Here is a 16,099-nt window from a genome sequence, read left to right on the forward strand (position 1 = left end):
ACGTCGAATTAATAAATTCTGACACAAACTCTGAAAACGCACTGAGAGCACGTCGCGATGCCAAATTTTCTACTGCGTTATCAATTGCATTAAACATACAATTGAATTTTATATCCCGATACTCTCGCTTCGTGTGATACCGAGATTTTTTATTTTCCTACGAGCAGAATTGTAAAAATTGACTGCGACAGAATGACACATTCGAGTCGCGTACGGTTATATTAAAATGCAAAATGGATTTTTAACTTAATTGTCCGGAATTCCATTTTGTTCCGGTTCACGTGTCACGCCGATTAAACTGTTTTGCGGGAATCGAATTTCATTGCGGACGGACCCGCCGGATTGACGATTAAATCGTCAAGAATAAATCGATCGTCGGGTCGCGACTCGCTTAACTAAGTCGGGCGATCATAAAATTTTCAAGCACGTGTCATCGAATCACGAGTTTCGACGTCAAACTCCACGTTTGAAAGTCCGAAGGGGTTCCGACGGAAACGGCAATTTCTTAAGTCCCTAATTTCCGTACGCGTTCACGGATCCCCTGTAATTTCGCTCTATTCGCCTCTCCATAATTGCGGGAGCTCGTGCCGTGCAAAGCTAAACAGACGTGATTCCACTGAATTACACAGAAAAACCATTAGCATAAAATTGATTTACATTTTATCGACGGCAATCAAGTACCTCCAATGCCTATCGAATTAGAAAAAAAAAAAATCCAAGTTTCCTATCACTTCCTAAAAATTTGACATTCCACTTGATAATTTCCTAGGAGAGGATTTTTACCTTTCAAAGAACATAACAGCCAAGGTATTAAATGGTTCAAAAATATCGCGTCGAAATTACGATTTTTCAAGCGGCGGGTAGGCAAAAGGACGGCGATAATTGACCGTTCAATATTCACGAGCAATCTCGTAAGCTACAAATTATCCTTGGATAGCCGTGTAAAGGGAATTCAATGATGCAGGTAAAACCGGTAGGAACTTCTCCGCGAGATTCGAACGTTTCGCTCCCATTATAGCACGTTCCGGGTTCAAATACGGGACAAGGGAAACGAGGGGAGATACGTGCAAGCCTAACCCTGCGATCGATGTCGCGTTAACTTTAACTAATCAAACTTTGCGTTAACGTTTCCCTCTCCTAACCAATTTATACGACAATAATTTGCGACGGATCGTTCATCCTATTTTATAGTGAATGAAATCGTTCAAATATTTGCAATACTTGTATATTTACGTAAAATTCACCAAGAGATCAATTAGAGGCAAGAGCAAAATGAGCATTACGATTTTAAGGTGGATGTAAAACGTGAAATGAGATTGAATAAGAATTGAAAGTACGAACGGGAATAATAGATTGCCACTCGTTTCGATATAAATTTCTGTAGCTACGCGTTTCATAAACTTCCTGGTAGAAATCATGTCACCGTCAGCTGAATTATGTACTTCGCGGAAGAGGAATGAACTTCCCGAAACGTTCGAGAGAATGTTCAGCGAACGAAATCTGGCGAATACATTATCCCGGGGACAGTGATGCACGACTTGCTAAGTGGAAAAATAGAGTTTCGAGGATGTCATCGATTCCGCGTTAACGGGCTTCCCGAGTTCCCGATACATTTTTTTCACTGGCTTTTGAAAAATGGATCGGCCCGCTCTTCCTCCGTCTCACAGTCCGTCATACACGATTTTCCAAAATACCGTTTCCATTTTCACTTTGTGAGATCTCAGGGGACGAGAACGATATATATTCGTGTGTCAACGTTTTTTACTAATATATAAACTGAAACGGATCTACGTAGCGAAACATGCAACGTGAAACAGGCAAGTGAGAAGATAATGACAATTTTTCATGAACATATCTATTTTCGACAACACAGTATTAATCACCAAGCCAAATTCATCGAATCATGTTGCATTCATAAAAAGAATACTACAAACAAAATCTAAACTCAGTCATAACTAAATATCTAAATTTAAGATAAAGCAATAAATTGAGTTTGTCATCCACCCTCTATTCTCGCTTCACACACTCCATCAATTCCCAGCCAAGCAAACCGCACTTCTCGAGATTCCGCAATGCGGAAGCAAACAGTATCGCGTTGTAGACAATATGATCCGCGTTACCGCTTTCGCAAACCAAATCGTTCTTAACCACAAGTGTCGTCGGAGCGGTTAACGAGCCGTCCGCGTTCGAATCATCGCCGTCGTCCCCGTTGTCGAAGATGTCAGGCACGGGCCCAAGACACGCCGCGATGCTTCTGCGTGCGTCCTGTTTCCGGGACGCTTTGGTATGTAGTTTGCGGTCTACCGACTGCGCTCCATACTGTTACATTGTAATTTGGTACAGGTTTAAAGCTCGATTACCAGCCTCGTCGGTTAGAGATCCAATTCTAATCTCGGACTACCCTGTTGTCCATCTGTACATAATCGTACATAATGGAAGGGGAGAGAGCGTTTTTATTTGAAACCAGACTAAATAGTATTGTCAAGCTTACTCTATAAAAAAACTGATAAAATCGAGAACCTCGACAATACGTCATACATATTAATACGCACGTTTAATTGCGTGCACGCAATGCACTGTATTTTATATACACTCTGAACTGCTGACTTAAATGTGACTACGTTAATTTTGGTCCGAACTAAAACCTTGGTATTATAGATTTCCTAACGTCAATACGTTTCGTTATGAATAATTGTACGACACATCGATCGGGACGTGAGTGTATCGCGAATGGATCTAGTAGGAACCGGTGCACGCTGTTTCCAGAGCAAGTGCATCCTCCTACTTGGCAAACGACGCTAGGTCACTGGGTCGAATCGAGCAAGTCTGAACAAGGTGAACACATATCGATCGTTAGAGCCGGCGACCCACTAAAGAAGCACGCTACGGGCTGCTCTAGTGTGCAACACGCAGGTGCAACGCACGAGACGAAATCCAATGATTCTCGTCGACGAACGACGAGACGCTCGAATGTCGCTAATTGAATCGAGACCTTTGACTCCTCTTCGCGTTCAATCGATAAAACTGCTTGTTCAGCGAACTTCTCGAGCGTTTTAATAAACAACTTCGAAAGTGATAATTAATTGGACAGCAGCTCCGGGAGGTGCCCCGCGAATCGCGACTTAAACGGATTACCATTTGGTTATCAAACGGTGAACATTTTCGGTAGAGCTTTTTTCCTGAACGATATTTCAACTTTCTCCTTAATCGACCGAAACTTTCACGGGTTTAAACGCTACTCGGTCTTGGTGGCTGTCAGCGACGCTTCGATAAATGACCTCTTTATATTCCCTCCCTATAGTAAAAGATGCTCGCTTCGGCAGAGACTTTGGTCTTCCAAACGTCAAAGTGCTCCGACAAACATGGAGAAACAGAAAGAGAGAGAGAGAGAGAGAGAGAGAGAGAGAGAGAGAGAGAGACAGTAAGAAGGAGGAAGCTTTTGAAAACAAGCAAGACCATAAAATACGTCCAGGTTGTTCGAGTAAAATACACAGCGAGGAAGGTACAAAGGTCACGGGACAAAGATCGCTAACTGGAAAAGCAGCTTTCGTGTGCCGCGCCCAATGAGATTCCTATCAAGGTGTTTCTGGTAGGAAGCGCGCATTCGACTAGCGCGGAGTCTCGAGAGCAGAAACCAATTAAGCGCCGCTGCGTTTCCCGGAAAGCGAGGAGCCAGAGTTCCCGGTTATCCTCTAGTTCCCACAGTTTCTCTCTACCTTTACCAACGTGCGCGCGCGCAAACACGTTTGTTCTTCATCCTATCGCCTCCACTCTGTTTTCTTCTTTCCCTCTCCTGTTCTCTCCTTTCTCTCTACCCCGGTTCGATTCCCTTTCGCCTTCTCCGTTCGTCTGGCCGGTGCGGCGACCGGATCACTGCCCATACAGAGAGTTAACCAGGGAGGAGAAGCTCATTTGAATATAATGCTCGTCGTTCGAGCCACGATGGTTCCTACGTCTCTTCCTTCCTTCCTTCCTTCCTCGTCCAAGTCTCCGCAACAGTTTGCCACTTGCGACACATTCTCGCGAACCGATCCGACGTACCCTCGTTAATATCCCCGCTTTTGCACGCGATTTCGTCGATCTCCTTTCGATCAAAGACAACTCCTTCCATCGTTTATTCCCGCCTCAGTGCGCAACGTGTGTTCGAACCAGAAATGTCGAAGGTCGACGCGAAATCGGATATCGCGATCACGCACGATTCTTATTTATTGTAACACAAATGCGATTAACTGTTTGTTGAAACATTCGATGATAAACTGTATCACATTTTACGTCACTGAATTGTGGAAAAAGAATCTTTGTGACGGCACGAAATTTCAACGACAAGCACAAGCTTAATCCCGGTAGAAGTTCCGGGAGCGTAGATGCATTAAGCGCATGGCAGTTGCCTAGGCGGCGTGGCGGGACGAAAAATCGTCGAGCAGATCCGCAAGGATTCGCGTTTACGAGCAACGGGCTCCCATTTCCGCGGGCATGAAAACGCGGCAGGAAAGATTTCGCCCAGCGTCGCTCAATTTCCGTGCGACGTTTCAATTTCTGTCGTCCACGCCACGCCGCCCGTACTGTTGCCAACTCCTTCTCTCCCGTGGCCCATTCAACCATCTATACGGGATCCTTTCCTTCCATCGAGTCAACCATTCTAGGAAAAAAATTTCGTACACCATTTCTTGGCGAACGTATCGTTAACCGATCTCGTGCCGTTCGCGTGGAAACCGAACCAGTCGTTAAGGAATCAAGGGAAAAGTGATTCTATAAATTAGACACGAGAGTCTAATAAATAGGATCCTCGGTATCTGACAATAGAATCTAACAATAGTCTACCAGTAGTCCTTAGATTATCCGTTTACACTATCCATTTCGGTCATTTACACAGCTTGTTAACGCGAGCACCTTAAACTTCCACGCCCATTTTCCATTCACATCTAACTCTAATGCTTCAAATTACTTGAACATATAAAATGAAACCTGTATCAGAAAACTATTCTTAAATTAAATACGAAGCAATTGCTCTTGAATACTCGATAAATGAACTCACTAATTCTCAGTCTTTAATTTCTAATTCTACTCATTCGTATATAGTGTCTCATAATTTTGACATAGAAAATTAAATTGAATCGAAAAACGAAACAAACGCCGTACAGTTCTCATGTTCCAAACGCTTCTTGTTCTTCTAACCGGATACGGAAATTGGCGGTGCTCGATAACAATAGAGAATCGCGAGCGTGGTTCGTTAGCATAGACACGCTTATAAAATAGGAGCGACACGCGGAGCCAAGCGACGACGCGTGTTCACGAGATGCACGCGCGGAGTTACAGGTTGCCTTGCGTCACACAGCCACGAGTAGAATTATATTATACAATGCCGGTACACGGAACCTCGTGTAGGAAGGGATCAGATCCGTGTAGGAAGTATTCTGAGGAAAACTGATGGTGAACGTGCATATGGAGACGTTCATAAGTCTCACGTGGGAGTAAGTGAAATGGGATCTCGCGTTCTAAGAAAATGTCGTTCCTCGATTGTGTTCGAGGGTGGAAGAATTAATGTTTCCTTTATCTTCAAAGAAATTCACATAATTTGTAAGACGGATTCTCCAGAATCTGATTGGATCTTTCATAAGTTTGCAAGAAATAATAAAATCGTTCTTCGATAAGTCGAACCTTATCGCTTCGTTAGGAATTGTTTTTCCATGATCAAGAAATCAATGGCGGGAAAAACTTCCGTAATTTCGTCAAAGCGAGGACAAACATAAATTGCAATGTTGACGTATTTACTGGGCCGTGGACGCAGACTCGATAAAATGATATCCATATTTATGTGTACACCCTGGCGTTTACTTTTTCGGAACGGCCGCGTTGAAAATGTAAATCTGTCGCGGGAACATCGGTTCGAGCGGATGTTCCGTGCCCCGGGAGCCAACAGGTTGATTAATCCACCGACGAACAACCGGAACGGCTCAATAACGCGTGTCGCGGAAAGATTTTCAAGTGCCAGTGGCAGCATCGCTGGCAAGTAGATAGCCGGCTATTCGGTGGTAGCAGCGGCATACGGGTAATGAGTGGGACCTCTGCTTTTCGACGAAAGCGAAAGAGAGCGGGGAAACGCGAATTAAACGCTCATTGGACTAACTACGCACCGAAATGGATTCACATAAGTTTGCATACGAATTATCCGGATATTCAACGGAATCGAGGCGCGCCGGTTTTTCCCCGGCACCGAAAAACCAAACGGGAACGCTCCTCGGATTCAGAAACAAAATTACTCCAGCTTTAAACTCGAAACGAAATTTCCGACGCATACTGTTCTTCCTCTCTTTTACGGGTTATCTCTTTTAACGTTAATATTTGCATCTCGTCTCATGAAACGGTGAAAGCCTGCTGTACTGAAATAAAAATTACGATTTCTGATTTTATTTAAAAAACACGGTTCCACAATAAACTCGTTTTTAAGTAAACCTCTCTCCTAAACGCATCTCGATGCCATAAATGCCATTAAAACTTTATTATTAAACAGCATTTAAACAAAACGAAGAATCCATGTATGATAATAATAGCGCAAAGCATATCTCATGAGAATTTTATTGTGAGACCGTGCACTTGCTTTCCCGATTGCTTCGAGTCAAATCGAATCGACGCAAGGGAACGTGAAAACCTTGGTCTACGTAGAGTCAGGAAACGAAGCCGGGAGATGAAGAATGCACGACGTCGCATTACGACGATTTACATCGCGGCGAGTTCCACTCGGAACCGGGGGAGGGTGAAATATGTATGCATCGAGACTCGCGACGGAAATTTATCCGCGGATGAGAGAAACCGAGCCAGCTAGTGGGGTCGGGTAACCGGAGACGAGCTTCTCGAATTGTGTCACGGGTCGTCGGTGTACACGGCTGAAACGAGCGTTGCGACCAGAGGATAAAAACTGAATGCGATAACGACGAGATCAACATCGGCAGACGGATAAATGTAAATTTTTTGTGCTAACTGATATTTCCGACTGAGACGAAAGATACTCGAGGAATTGTACTTGATAAGTAAACTGTTGATTTTCGTGCAAAATACGATATTTGTATTTTAAACTGGAAATATTATATTCTAATTTTTTATATCGTAATTCAAAGATTTTTCGTTGGATGATCGAAAAAATAAATTTGTGGCAAACCAGTGTAAAACCAGGAATGCAGTTTTCTGCAATCGAAGGCAACCTTTCGCGAGTTGACCGTATCGAGCAGATAGGAATCGACCTCAGAAAGGTTCGCGGAGAAACGCGAGCTACGACAGGCCAAGAAGAGTGAGAGAGAGAGAGGAGAGTGGGTCGTTAACGCGGTTGCCCTTGCTAGGCCGCTAAGTAACGATGTCGTATCCCCGACGTAGGTGCGCGCACCGTACCTTACGTGCCGTGTAAGTACATGCCCGATTGCGCATGAAACCATTCACGCGAGGGAAGCAATCCGCTGTTGCGGCTACGTTAAATCGTACACGAGCAGACGATGTCACGGATAACGGGCCAGCGATAATTTCTGTCCACGTCTGGTTGAATCTGGCCGCGTACAACTTTCTGATAGTTCACCATCAAAATTGGTAGCGACGTGAAATTTTCATGGAAACTTATTTGAAGAACGATTGTAATTTAAATCGTCCCTCGTGATTAATCTTTGTAAGAGAAAATTGGGTCGCTAGCAACGTCGGTAGTAATGAAACAAAAGACTTTAATGAATAACACTTAGAGAGGTAATTGCTGTAACGAAGTTCCAATGAAGTGGTACGTATGTTACGCTGTTCCATATAGTATACTACATCGAGATCCGTGAAAAAAGAGAAAGGTGGAATTACCGCACGGGACGTCCCACTTAGATCGAGCGTCTCGTGCGTCTTTTAATGGAAAAGAGACGGGAAGGGAAAATAAAATTTCGAAAGCCAGAAATGGTTTTCCTTCGAATTTCAGCTGAACCTGAGGCTTAACAGGACAGGTTCAGCCGCGAAATATTGTCGACGTCAGGCGACACCCCAACGCGACATACCCTATCTTTGACAACGCGTTGTACGAGGTGCACGCGGCTCCCATAAACGTGCCTGTGAATATAATGCACGAGGAAACGCGTGGCCCCCGTGCGTGCCTGCCTGCGTGCAGCCGTACACAGGCCGAGAAGCAATTACGTGCCACGGCAATGATAATCCTCGGTTGTAACTACGCGGCTAACTATATCGCGGCGTATATATCCTGACAACTACAACGCGGTACAGGTTGCGGGTATCGCAGTTTATATGCCAGTCGCTCGTTTACGTCCTACGAGTGTACCGATACGAATTCTCTAATAATGCACTAGCAACATCGCTTAATTGGACGAGGTCCACGTGTTTTAGGATCTTTTATGACTGGCGATCAACGTTTTGATTAATATCATTAATATCAAGTAGAGCAGCTTCGAAAACTAATAAAGTTTGTCACCTATTTGATATATTTAATGACTACAGTCGAGTCATTAGCTACACTCGTCATACTTTCTTGCCTCGCATTTTTAACTTATATAAACATGAACTATCTTCTTTAATAATTATTTGTAAAATTTATTATTATAATTTTCCTGCTCATCTATACTCCTATGTATGTACAAGGGATTTTTTAACCCATGTAGTAAATAAATAAATTAATTAAGTATGCTATGTATAAATTATCAATTATTGCAATAAGCTTGATTAATAGCAGTATCATTGAGCATACACACGTGTCTTCCGTAATTACTAACAAGCAAAAAAAGTTAAATCAAGAATTATGTCCATTGATCAGTCAATTCAAGAATCTAAGTGGGACAGTGTAAATGTAATTGAAACACGTTCTCGCGTCAAGTCCCACCGTGGACTTTCATTAGCCGCGTGTTTCGACGCGAAACAATCTTGTCGCGCTCTCATCGGAGAACAGAGTCACGTTTTACATTTCCCCGCGAAGCCTTTTGAGATCCGGGCGACGACGCGACGCACACGGACATGGGACACACGGATCGCGACGCGAATGATGCAACGACATCGTTGCATTCTGGTAAACGACAATGCCAGCGCAAGAGGTTGCCGCGACGTTGCTCCGCGGTAATCGCCGCTAGAATATTCATGAACGTATGTACACCGGGAGACAGTGAAAAAGAGACGCGGGGAAAGGGATCGTTGAAGAAAATCCGATAGAACGTATCAAACGGTTTTCCGTTCGTTTATACCCGCGCGATTCCGGTGCGCGAAAACTGTGTGCCACGCAACACGGGAAAAAGAGTTCTTTTGTGAAACGCGTTTAATATTCATGAGTTGCCCGTGATAAATTTTAGAACTTCAGACTCGTTAATGAACGCGGTCGCATCTAACGGTTTCGACGAGAATAACTTCAATTCGCGTTTCAATGTAAATTTCGATCTAAACGTTAGAATCTGTATCCCTGTTTAAAAAAATTGAGTATCTTCACGGGCAAGAGTGAAACGCGTACTTACGACTCGTCTACCGTGAAGTCTCTCACGGAAACGTAACGGTAAACTACGGCAGCCGGTGCTCGTTCCGCGCATACCACGAGCAAACAGTCCGACTTCTTCTTATTCCTAAATTCCGCTCGATCCTGTCCGACGACGATCCTCGCCGTGAAACAACTTTCGCGTTGCTATTAAATTAATATCGACTCGCTTCTAATTAATCCGAGCAATTAGCGAATTAACTTTCCTAACGATCGCAGTCACGTTTCTTACAGCTTCCATTCAGAGATTCCGAACAATGGGAAACTTATACATTATTTAAAGCCAATAACGGTGATAAATTCCTCGGTTTGTTTCTATTCCCGGGGATGAACTCACGTAAAAGGTGTTTTGGCAAGGGGGAGACGGTTTACGAAATAACATGCAAATGAGATTAAAATGCAGAGGCAGAGATTCGAGGGACAAATTGACGCTTATCCTTCGCAGGAAACATTTATTTCGCGAAATTAGAGCGGAGCAGAGTGCCGGGGACCGTCGAGCGGACATCTTCGAGCGTGAGGGCATGAATCCAATTACGTCGACTTTTATTTACAGGCGGGATACAATGAACGTTCACCCTCCCGCTGACGATCCCTCCCTTCGATCGCTTCCTATCCTTTACGATCCCCACGCGACATCTCTGGCAACCTTTTGCTCCATTTCCCATCCCCGTTCCATCATGGAAACTTTTAAACAGAACTTGGTCAAACTCCCCTATCACGTGTTCTGAAGAACTGTGACTTCGATAAAATTTATCCGCGGTCAATCTTAACTATTTCAAAACGAAATTATTTGAAAGATCAAATTTTCACCGTGTCGACGATCGCGGGGGGAAAATACCAGAGCTTTATTATCCCAAACAGGAATTTCCACAGCAGGGAAAATAACGCTGTAACGTCGAACAGTCCGCGAGCGACTCCACGGAACTCGAAAACGATCCCGGTCTACTTCTGAGCTCAATTTCAGAGCTCAATTACCGTAACCACGCTCTTTATTATTTCTACCAGCTGTTTGCTCTCCGCTGGCAATTTTTCCCGTCCTTAAGGCCGGCAGTCGCCGTTACGCGATCCGCGCAATTTGTTCTTTTTCAACCGTTACGTACAACGTATGCACCCCTGACAATAAATCCTACGATACGGGCTGATAAAAACTTCTGCACAACCAGTGGTTTAAACGACGGAGCCGATTTCCAAAATTTCCACAACTGAAAATTCTATCATAAAATACAAGTTTAAAGGATCCTCGTTTTTTTGTTAAAATTATTAAATGACGATTGGTCTTATCCTTTCGTAAATACAATTTTACTGAAATTATTCATGATAGGATTATCTGTTATCAAATTTGTTATATGCAATACAAAATTCTAGGAAGAGTTCTATGAATGTTTCGACCTATGACCCGATGCTCCCACGAATTGTACATTCAATAACTGGAATTACATGAGTGAATTTTGCGGTACGGCCCTTGAACCGGACTATCGACACGCAGAAACTCGAACGAGGCTCAGGTCGGAGGACGGCGTTCAGCTTGAACGACAAAAATGCCGGGATCCGTGCAATTTTAACGAAGGCTCTTTTTCTCCGGAGAACGCTCGAGCAATACCCGTTCGTAGAAAGTCCGTGGCGAATAGACGAGAGAGGAAGAACGTACCGCGACGCGATTTCACGTACGTGCGCGCGAGCGCGCGTGCACGACCCCATTCCAGCGAGAAATGCCTCCGAGAGCTCGCCACGGACCTTCTTTCAAGCCTTCTCCAAGGTTGCCGCGTTCGATTAAATCCACGAGTGAACGAACCGTGGCCAGCGCGATCATGTTCTTTGTGTAAAATGAAAACCGCGGAAAATTCATTTATTTCGTACAAAATTTCTCATTTGTCTGTTGTGTTTTCAATTTCTTGAAAATAAAGAACGATGTACTGATCATGCACGACTTTCATCTGCAAATAAATTTATTTGTTCCTGTATATAAATAATTGTAACAAGAATTTCTAAGTTCTTGTCTGTGATCGAATTAAGAATTCTCGACTAGCATTAAAAGATTCGTGTCTCGTGGGCGACAAGTTAAACTTTCACGCTCTTCAAATATTTACAAAAACATCAAAGCAATTAGAAAGGAGGAATCGTGTAAACACGGGGATTTCGAAGACGGTAAAACCAATCGGTTGCTTCATGCCTTATTCATCCGGCCTGTTTAAATAATGGGTTTGGCACGGTTCGATTTAAACGGCCGGGACACGTTCTCTCTTAACTCTGGCCACGTCCATGGAAAACACCGAAATAATTCCCGCGTGTCAAAGCCGTGGATCGATTTTGCGCTGGAGGTCGCCGACGAAATTTCCCGCATGCCGAGCCGTCTAATTCGCGATCCGAACCGCACGCCGGCGATTATCCGAACGGATTCACGTGGGAGCACGGCGCGCGGCGTGTCTAGTGAGAGTCCGACGATCGAAACCGGTTTCTCCCGACTAATTTCGTTATTTCACCCGTCCTTCTCCGTTGCACCGGCGGAGAAAGCTAGAACGCGTTTACTCGTAACGTTTTGACGTTCCCCGAACTTCCAACAATCCCGTAAAACGTTCGCACGATTTATTAATTGCTTTCGATCGGATCGCGTTCTGGCATCTTTTTACACAGTGGGAACTATTCCGTGAATGCGATATCAATTACCGCGTGGAACCTTTATTGAAATTGCCACGTTAACGATGTAAATACTGAATAAACTTGTTGCAGGCTCCTCTGGACGAACAAGGAAATCTTAAAACAATTCCTCCAGAAATAAATGATTCATAAAAACAATCAATTATTAATCAAATTTCGAACCAGATATTTCCTATGAAAACAATCTTGTAGGTAATCCTACTGTAATCATGATACAAACTAAAATGAAAGTGCACAACAATGGGGACTGTCTGTGCAGGAAAGGAAGCCCTTCTCGAAGAGACAGCGGATGTAGTCGCGCGAGCATTATGGTGCGCCTTCTAGTAGTTTACAAGCAGCTTGAAACTCAACGTCGAATAGAAAACGGGAGAGATAGAGAAGGGAGTCGAAACCCGCGGGGGCTGTTGCCCTGAGACCCGAGGTTGAGAGAAGCAAGATTAATTAGATGCCGATGACAAAGCCGGAGGAAGAGCGTGTCTTCGCGCTCCGCACCGGCTGACGTTCATGGCCCGATAAACTTTGAAATTTTGACGACGCTCCGTAGCCTTCTTCCTGCTGACAATGCCCGCGCGATAACGCCGCTATCGATTCGGTCCCGAGACGAGGAAAATTGAACACTCGATTAAATCCTCCGTGCCTCGTTCACCAAATTCCTGAATCGAGGGATTCCCTCTCTATCATGTAGCAATCAATTCCCTTTTGTATTTTGATATCCTCCAGTTTCTTATTACCGTTAGGTATTAACAAATCACTTGTACTTTTACATTGTACTCTTATTTAGAATATGAATCCTTTTTGTACTTTAATTCTCTCAAGCTTCTTGTTTTATTGAATACGACGCGTCATGTCTACTTGTATTATAGCAATTAATACAATAAAACACTTGTATATATTTACAATTCTTCCCATTTGAACTATAAAGAATGATTCCCCTTGTTTGTCTCGCGCAAACAATGTACAGAATTACTCGGTCGTTTAATTCGAGTGTCCCTTGACTGGGAACACGCCACGAAGAAATGCTACTAGGAAATCGTTTAATGGATGCACGACAATGCGAGAGAGGTAAACGTTCGAGCACGTGACGGAAACCTGTCGCGCATCGATCGCCGAGACGAGACTTAACCGAAGGAAACGACCCTCGGGGAGAAAGAGAAAGAGGGCGAATGATTCGTGGGGCGCCTGAAACCCCATCGGTCTATACCCCGCGTGGGTTCACGCGACACAATAACGAGACGCGAATGTATCTACACGGTGACGCCTGTGTTTGAACACGTTGATACGTGGTCCCGAGGGCAGAGCTTCTCACTTGGCACCCTTCCTCTTCGAGGACGTCTCCCCGCGTTCGGTTTTGTTCTTTTCTTAACGCAATTTTCGCGTTACGACGAAGGGTATCGCAGAAGAATGGAACGACTCAAATTAATATCGAATTATTCGAATTAAGCACGTTCTATCCAAGAACTTAATAAACATATTCAATTATACTTCTTTCTAAGAGCTTAAATAGTTATTTCGAAGAAACTGGCGTTAAAACAATCTTTATATCATTTTTATATTATATTATCATGTACATCGTTTATTACGATGATAAAAAAAATAACGGAGCGTCGTCGAAAGGCAAACGGTTCTTTAAAAAATGAACCTCAGAGAGTCTTCCGAAGGCAATCGACGGAACGGAAAGAAAGATTGAAAAGAATGAGAACCGCGGAACGACACGAAAAGGGGGAGCACCGTACGCCGAGCGCCGCGAGGTTCAACGTCCTCGTCCTTAACGGTCGTCATCCTGGCGCAGTCCTGGCGGGTTCTATCGTGCATCCGCGGTCGAGACCTCGCGCATACGATCCTTATCGTTCACGAAGGACGATCGTCGAGCCGTGTAGACGTACGGCCGATGAATGAGTATACACGCCCCGGGCTCGTTGCGAGCCTCGAACGTGATTTTCCCGATGCGAAATTACGCCATTCCGTTCACGCACCGAGATTTTTCGTCTTTACCGAGGAACAAGTAAACGCGCCAGTTCGTCGGACAGCTATCGACGAGAAAACAACTTCTAACTCTTTGACGTATTATTATATTCGAAAGAAAATAAATTTCTAATTAGTGATTTAATTATTTCTAACGTAAACTACAATTGTTTAAAAGACGAAACTAAGGCATTTGATATAGTCAACTTACGAGCATCAGTCCATATCCCGATTAAATCTTCGATGATGAAACACTTACCTGTAACAAAAAGAAGAAAAGCTTGTTATTAATGTACCGGAGCTAAATTAATCGGATGACGACGAATGGTCGACAGCGCGACGAAGCGCGGGCATGCGAAAACCGTGGAAAGCTGGTTGTCCCTGACCGCAATAAACCGAACAAAGCGGTCCAGGGGACGCGAAAGAGAGCAACGACAGGGCGAAGAAGCGATGAGGCCGATTTCGATGGGACAGGGAATGGTAACGAGGGGAGTGTCGGATTGAAAGGGAACGATGAAAGGGATCGAACAGTGGAACGGGGAAGAAAATGGCGGGCTGCGATATCGCAGAATTTGAACGCGAGTACAGGGGGACACTCGTGGCATGTTGGGTCGGGTGGCTCGGGCTTGGGAACGTCGCCATCACCGACGTAGCCAACAACCACTGCCGGCAGCATCGGCGACCTTACTCGTCACCACAATACCGTGGTGAAACTGCTGCCACCGACGCTCGCGTTATTACCTCACGTGCCTGCATGCCCGGCGAAGTTACTTCCAAACCACCCGACCCACCCCCATCTCTCTCTTCCCTCCGTCGTTTCATTCGATAAACGCGAACGCGGCAACCGAATTTTTCGATCAGACGATTGGTTTCGCGTTTCGACAAGCTTTAAATGAAAATATTTCTCGTGAAAAAAATGAACTGTTGTAGTATTACGAATAACTTCGTGTTTCAAAATATGATCGTAAAATAGTTTGAAACAGTTTATTTAACGCCTCGCATAAAATATTTCTAACTGGTTCTGCTTTAGCATATTTACTTACTGAGGAGCTAGATTTGTTTAACGGATAAGGGAGATTTATAACCGTGGCTGCGAGAGGAAATAGGATGGTCGACGATCGATGGTTTTCGGATCGGAGTTTCCGATCGAAGAAATAAAACACGTTCGCGCTAGACGTTAATAATTGCATCTCGCGACCTTGTTCCGGCAGATGCAGATCTATCGGAGCGTACGTGCACTTTCGCCCGCAGGATTTACTAGTCGTTGAAAGCACCGAGACGAACGAACGCAAACAGCGATGCAATCGGAACCTCAAACCCCCACCCGGTTCTATTCGTTCCCTTTCCGGTTCATGAAAATACCAGGCTAGTAGATATGTATAGTATCAAGAAAATGGGACGCATTCTTCCTCGCGCGTTCGCAATCCCGGTTTCGCCGTGACCTCTTTTCCACAACCACATCTATTCGATTAATCTTTAAATGGCACTCGCCATTCCTATAACAACTTACTAAGTCCCCGCAGACTGTATCATCGTTTTATCTCCATTTATTCTTAATGACGCTAAACATTCCCGATCGGTTTTATAATCTCTGTTTGTGCCGTCCGGCTTAATGCCTCCCGCTGCAATGCGACACGCATAAAACTTCAATCAATACGAAATATTTAAGATTATCCATTGGTCACTCGTCTTGTTATAAAGACTATAATGTTGCTGTTGAAATACAAGCATAAGTCCATATGATGATTTAAGGATGTATTGGCTATACAGTCAATCCCAAAAGCTCATGCACTTTAGAAACACATTTTTCAAAAAGAAATCAGACGTCGGAAGAAGAATGCTAATAATAAACAACAAAAAAAAAATTTTCGATTTTTCTGAGATTTTTCCAAGGGGTACCCCTTCAATTTCCTCCAAATTTTCGTTTTTCGCCAATAACTCCCAAACCGTTAGATATACGGAAAAATTGCATATAACCTTTCTTGTAGAGGACGACGA

The 16,099-nt window shown here is 44.1% G+C and overlaps 1 protein-coding gene across 3 annotated transcripts in view; it reads right to left on the reverse strand.

The window, feature by feature from the left end:
• The window catches only part of LOC108629967 (mucin-17), a 212,039-nt gene that overhangs the window by 88,777 nt on the left and 107,163 nt on the right, over positions 1 to 16,099 (reverse strand). Inside the window, exon 3 of one of the 3 annotated variants that reach the window (XM_018032979.2) lies at positions 14,313 to 14,360. The exons of the other annotated variants lie outside the window; for them this stretch is intronic. The gene's annotated coding sequence lies outside the window, so the exon portion shown is untranslated. The remainder of the gene's footprint in view (positions 1 to 14,312; positions 14,361 to 16,099) is intronic. 3 annotated transcript variants of the gene reach the window in all.

The sequence above is a fragment of the Ceratina calcarata genome, unplaced genomic scaffold (genome assembly GCF_001652005.2).
Source record: "Ceratina calcarata isolate Rehan_Ccalc_2016 unplaced genomic scaffold, ASM165200v1 scaffold60, whole genome shotgun sequence".
NCBI classification, from domain to species: domain Eukaryota; kingdom Metazoa; phylum Arthropoda; class Insecta; order Hymenoptera; family Apidae; genus Ceratina; species Ceratina calcarata.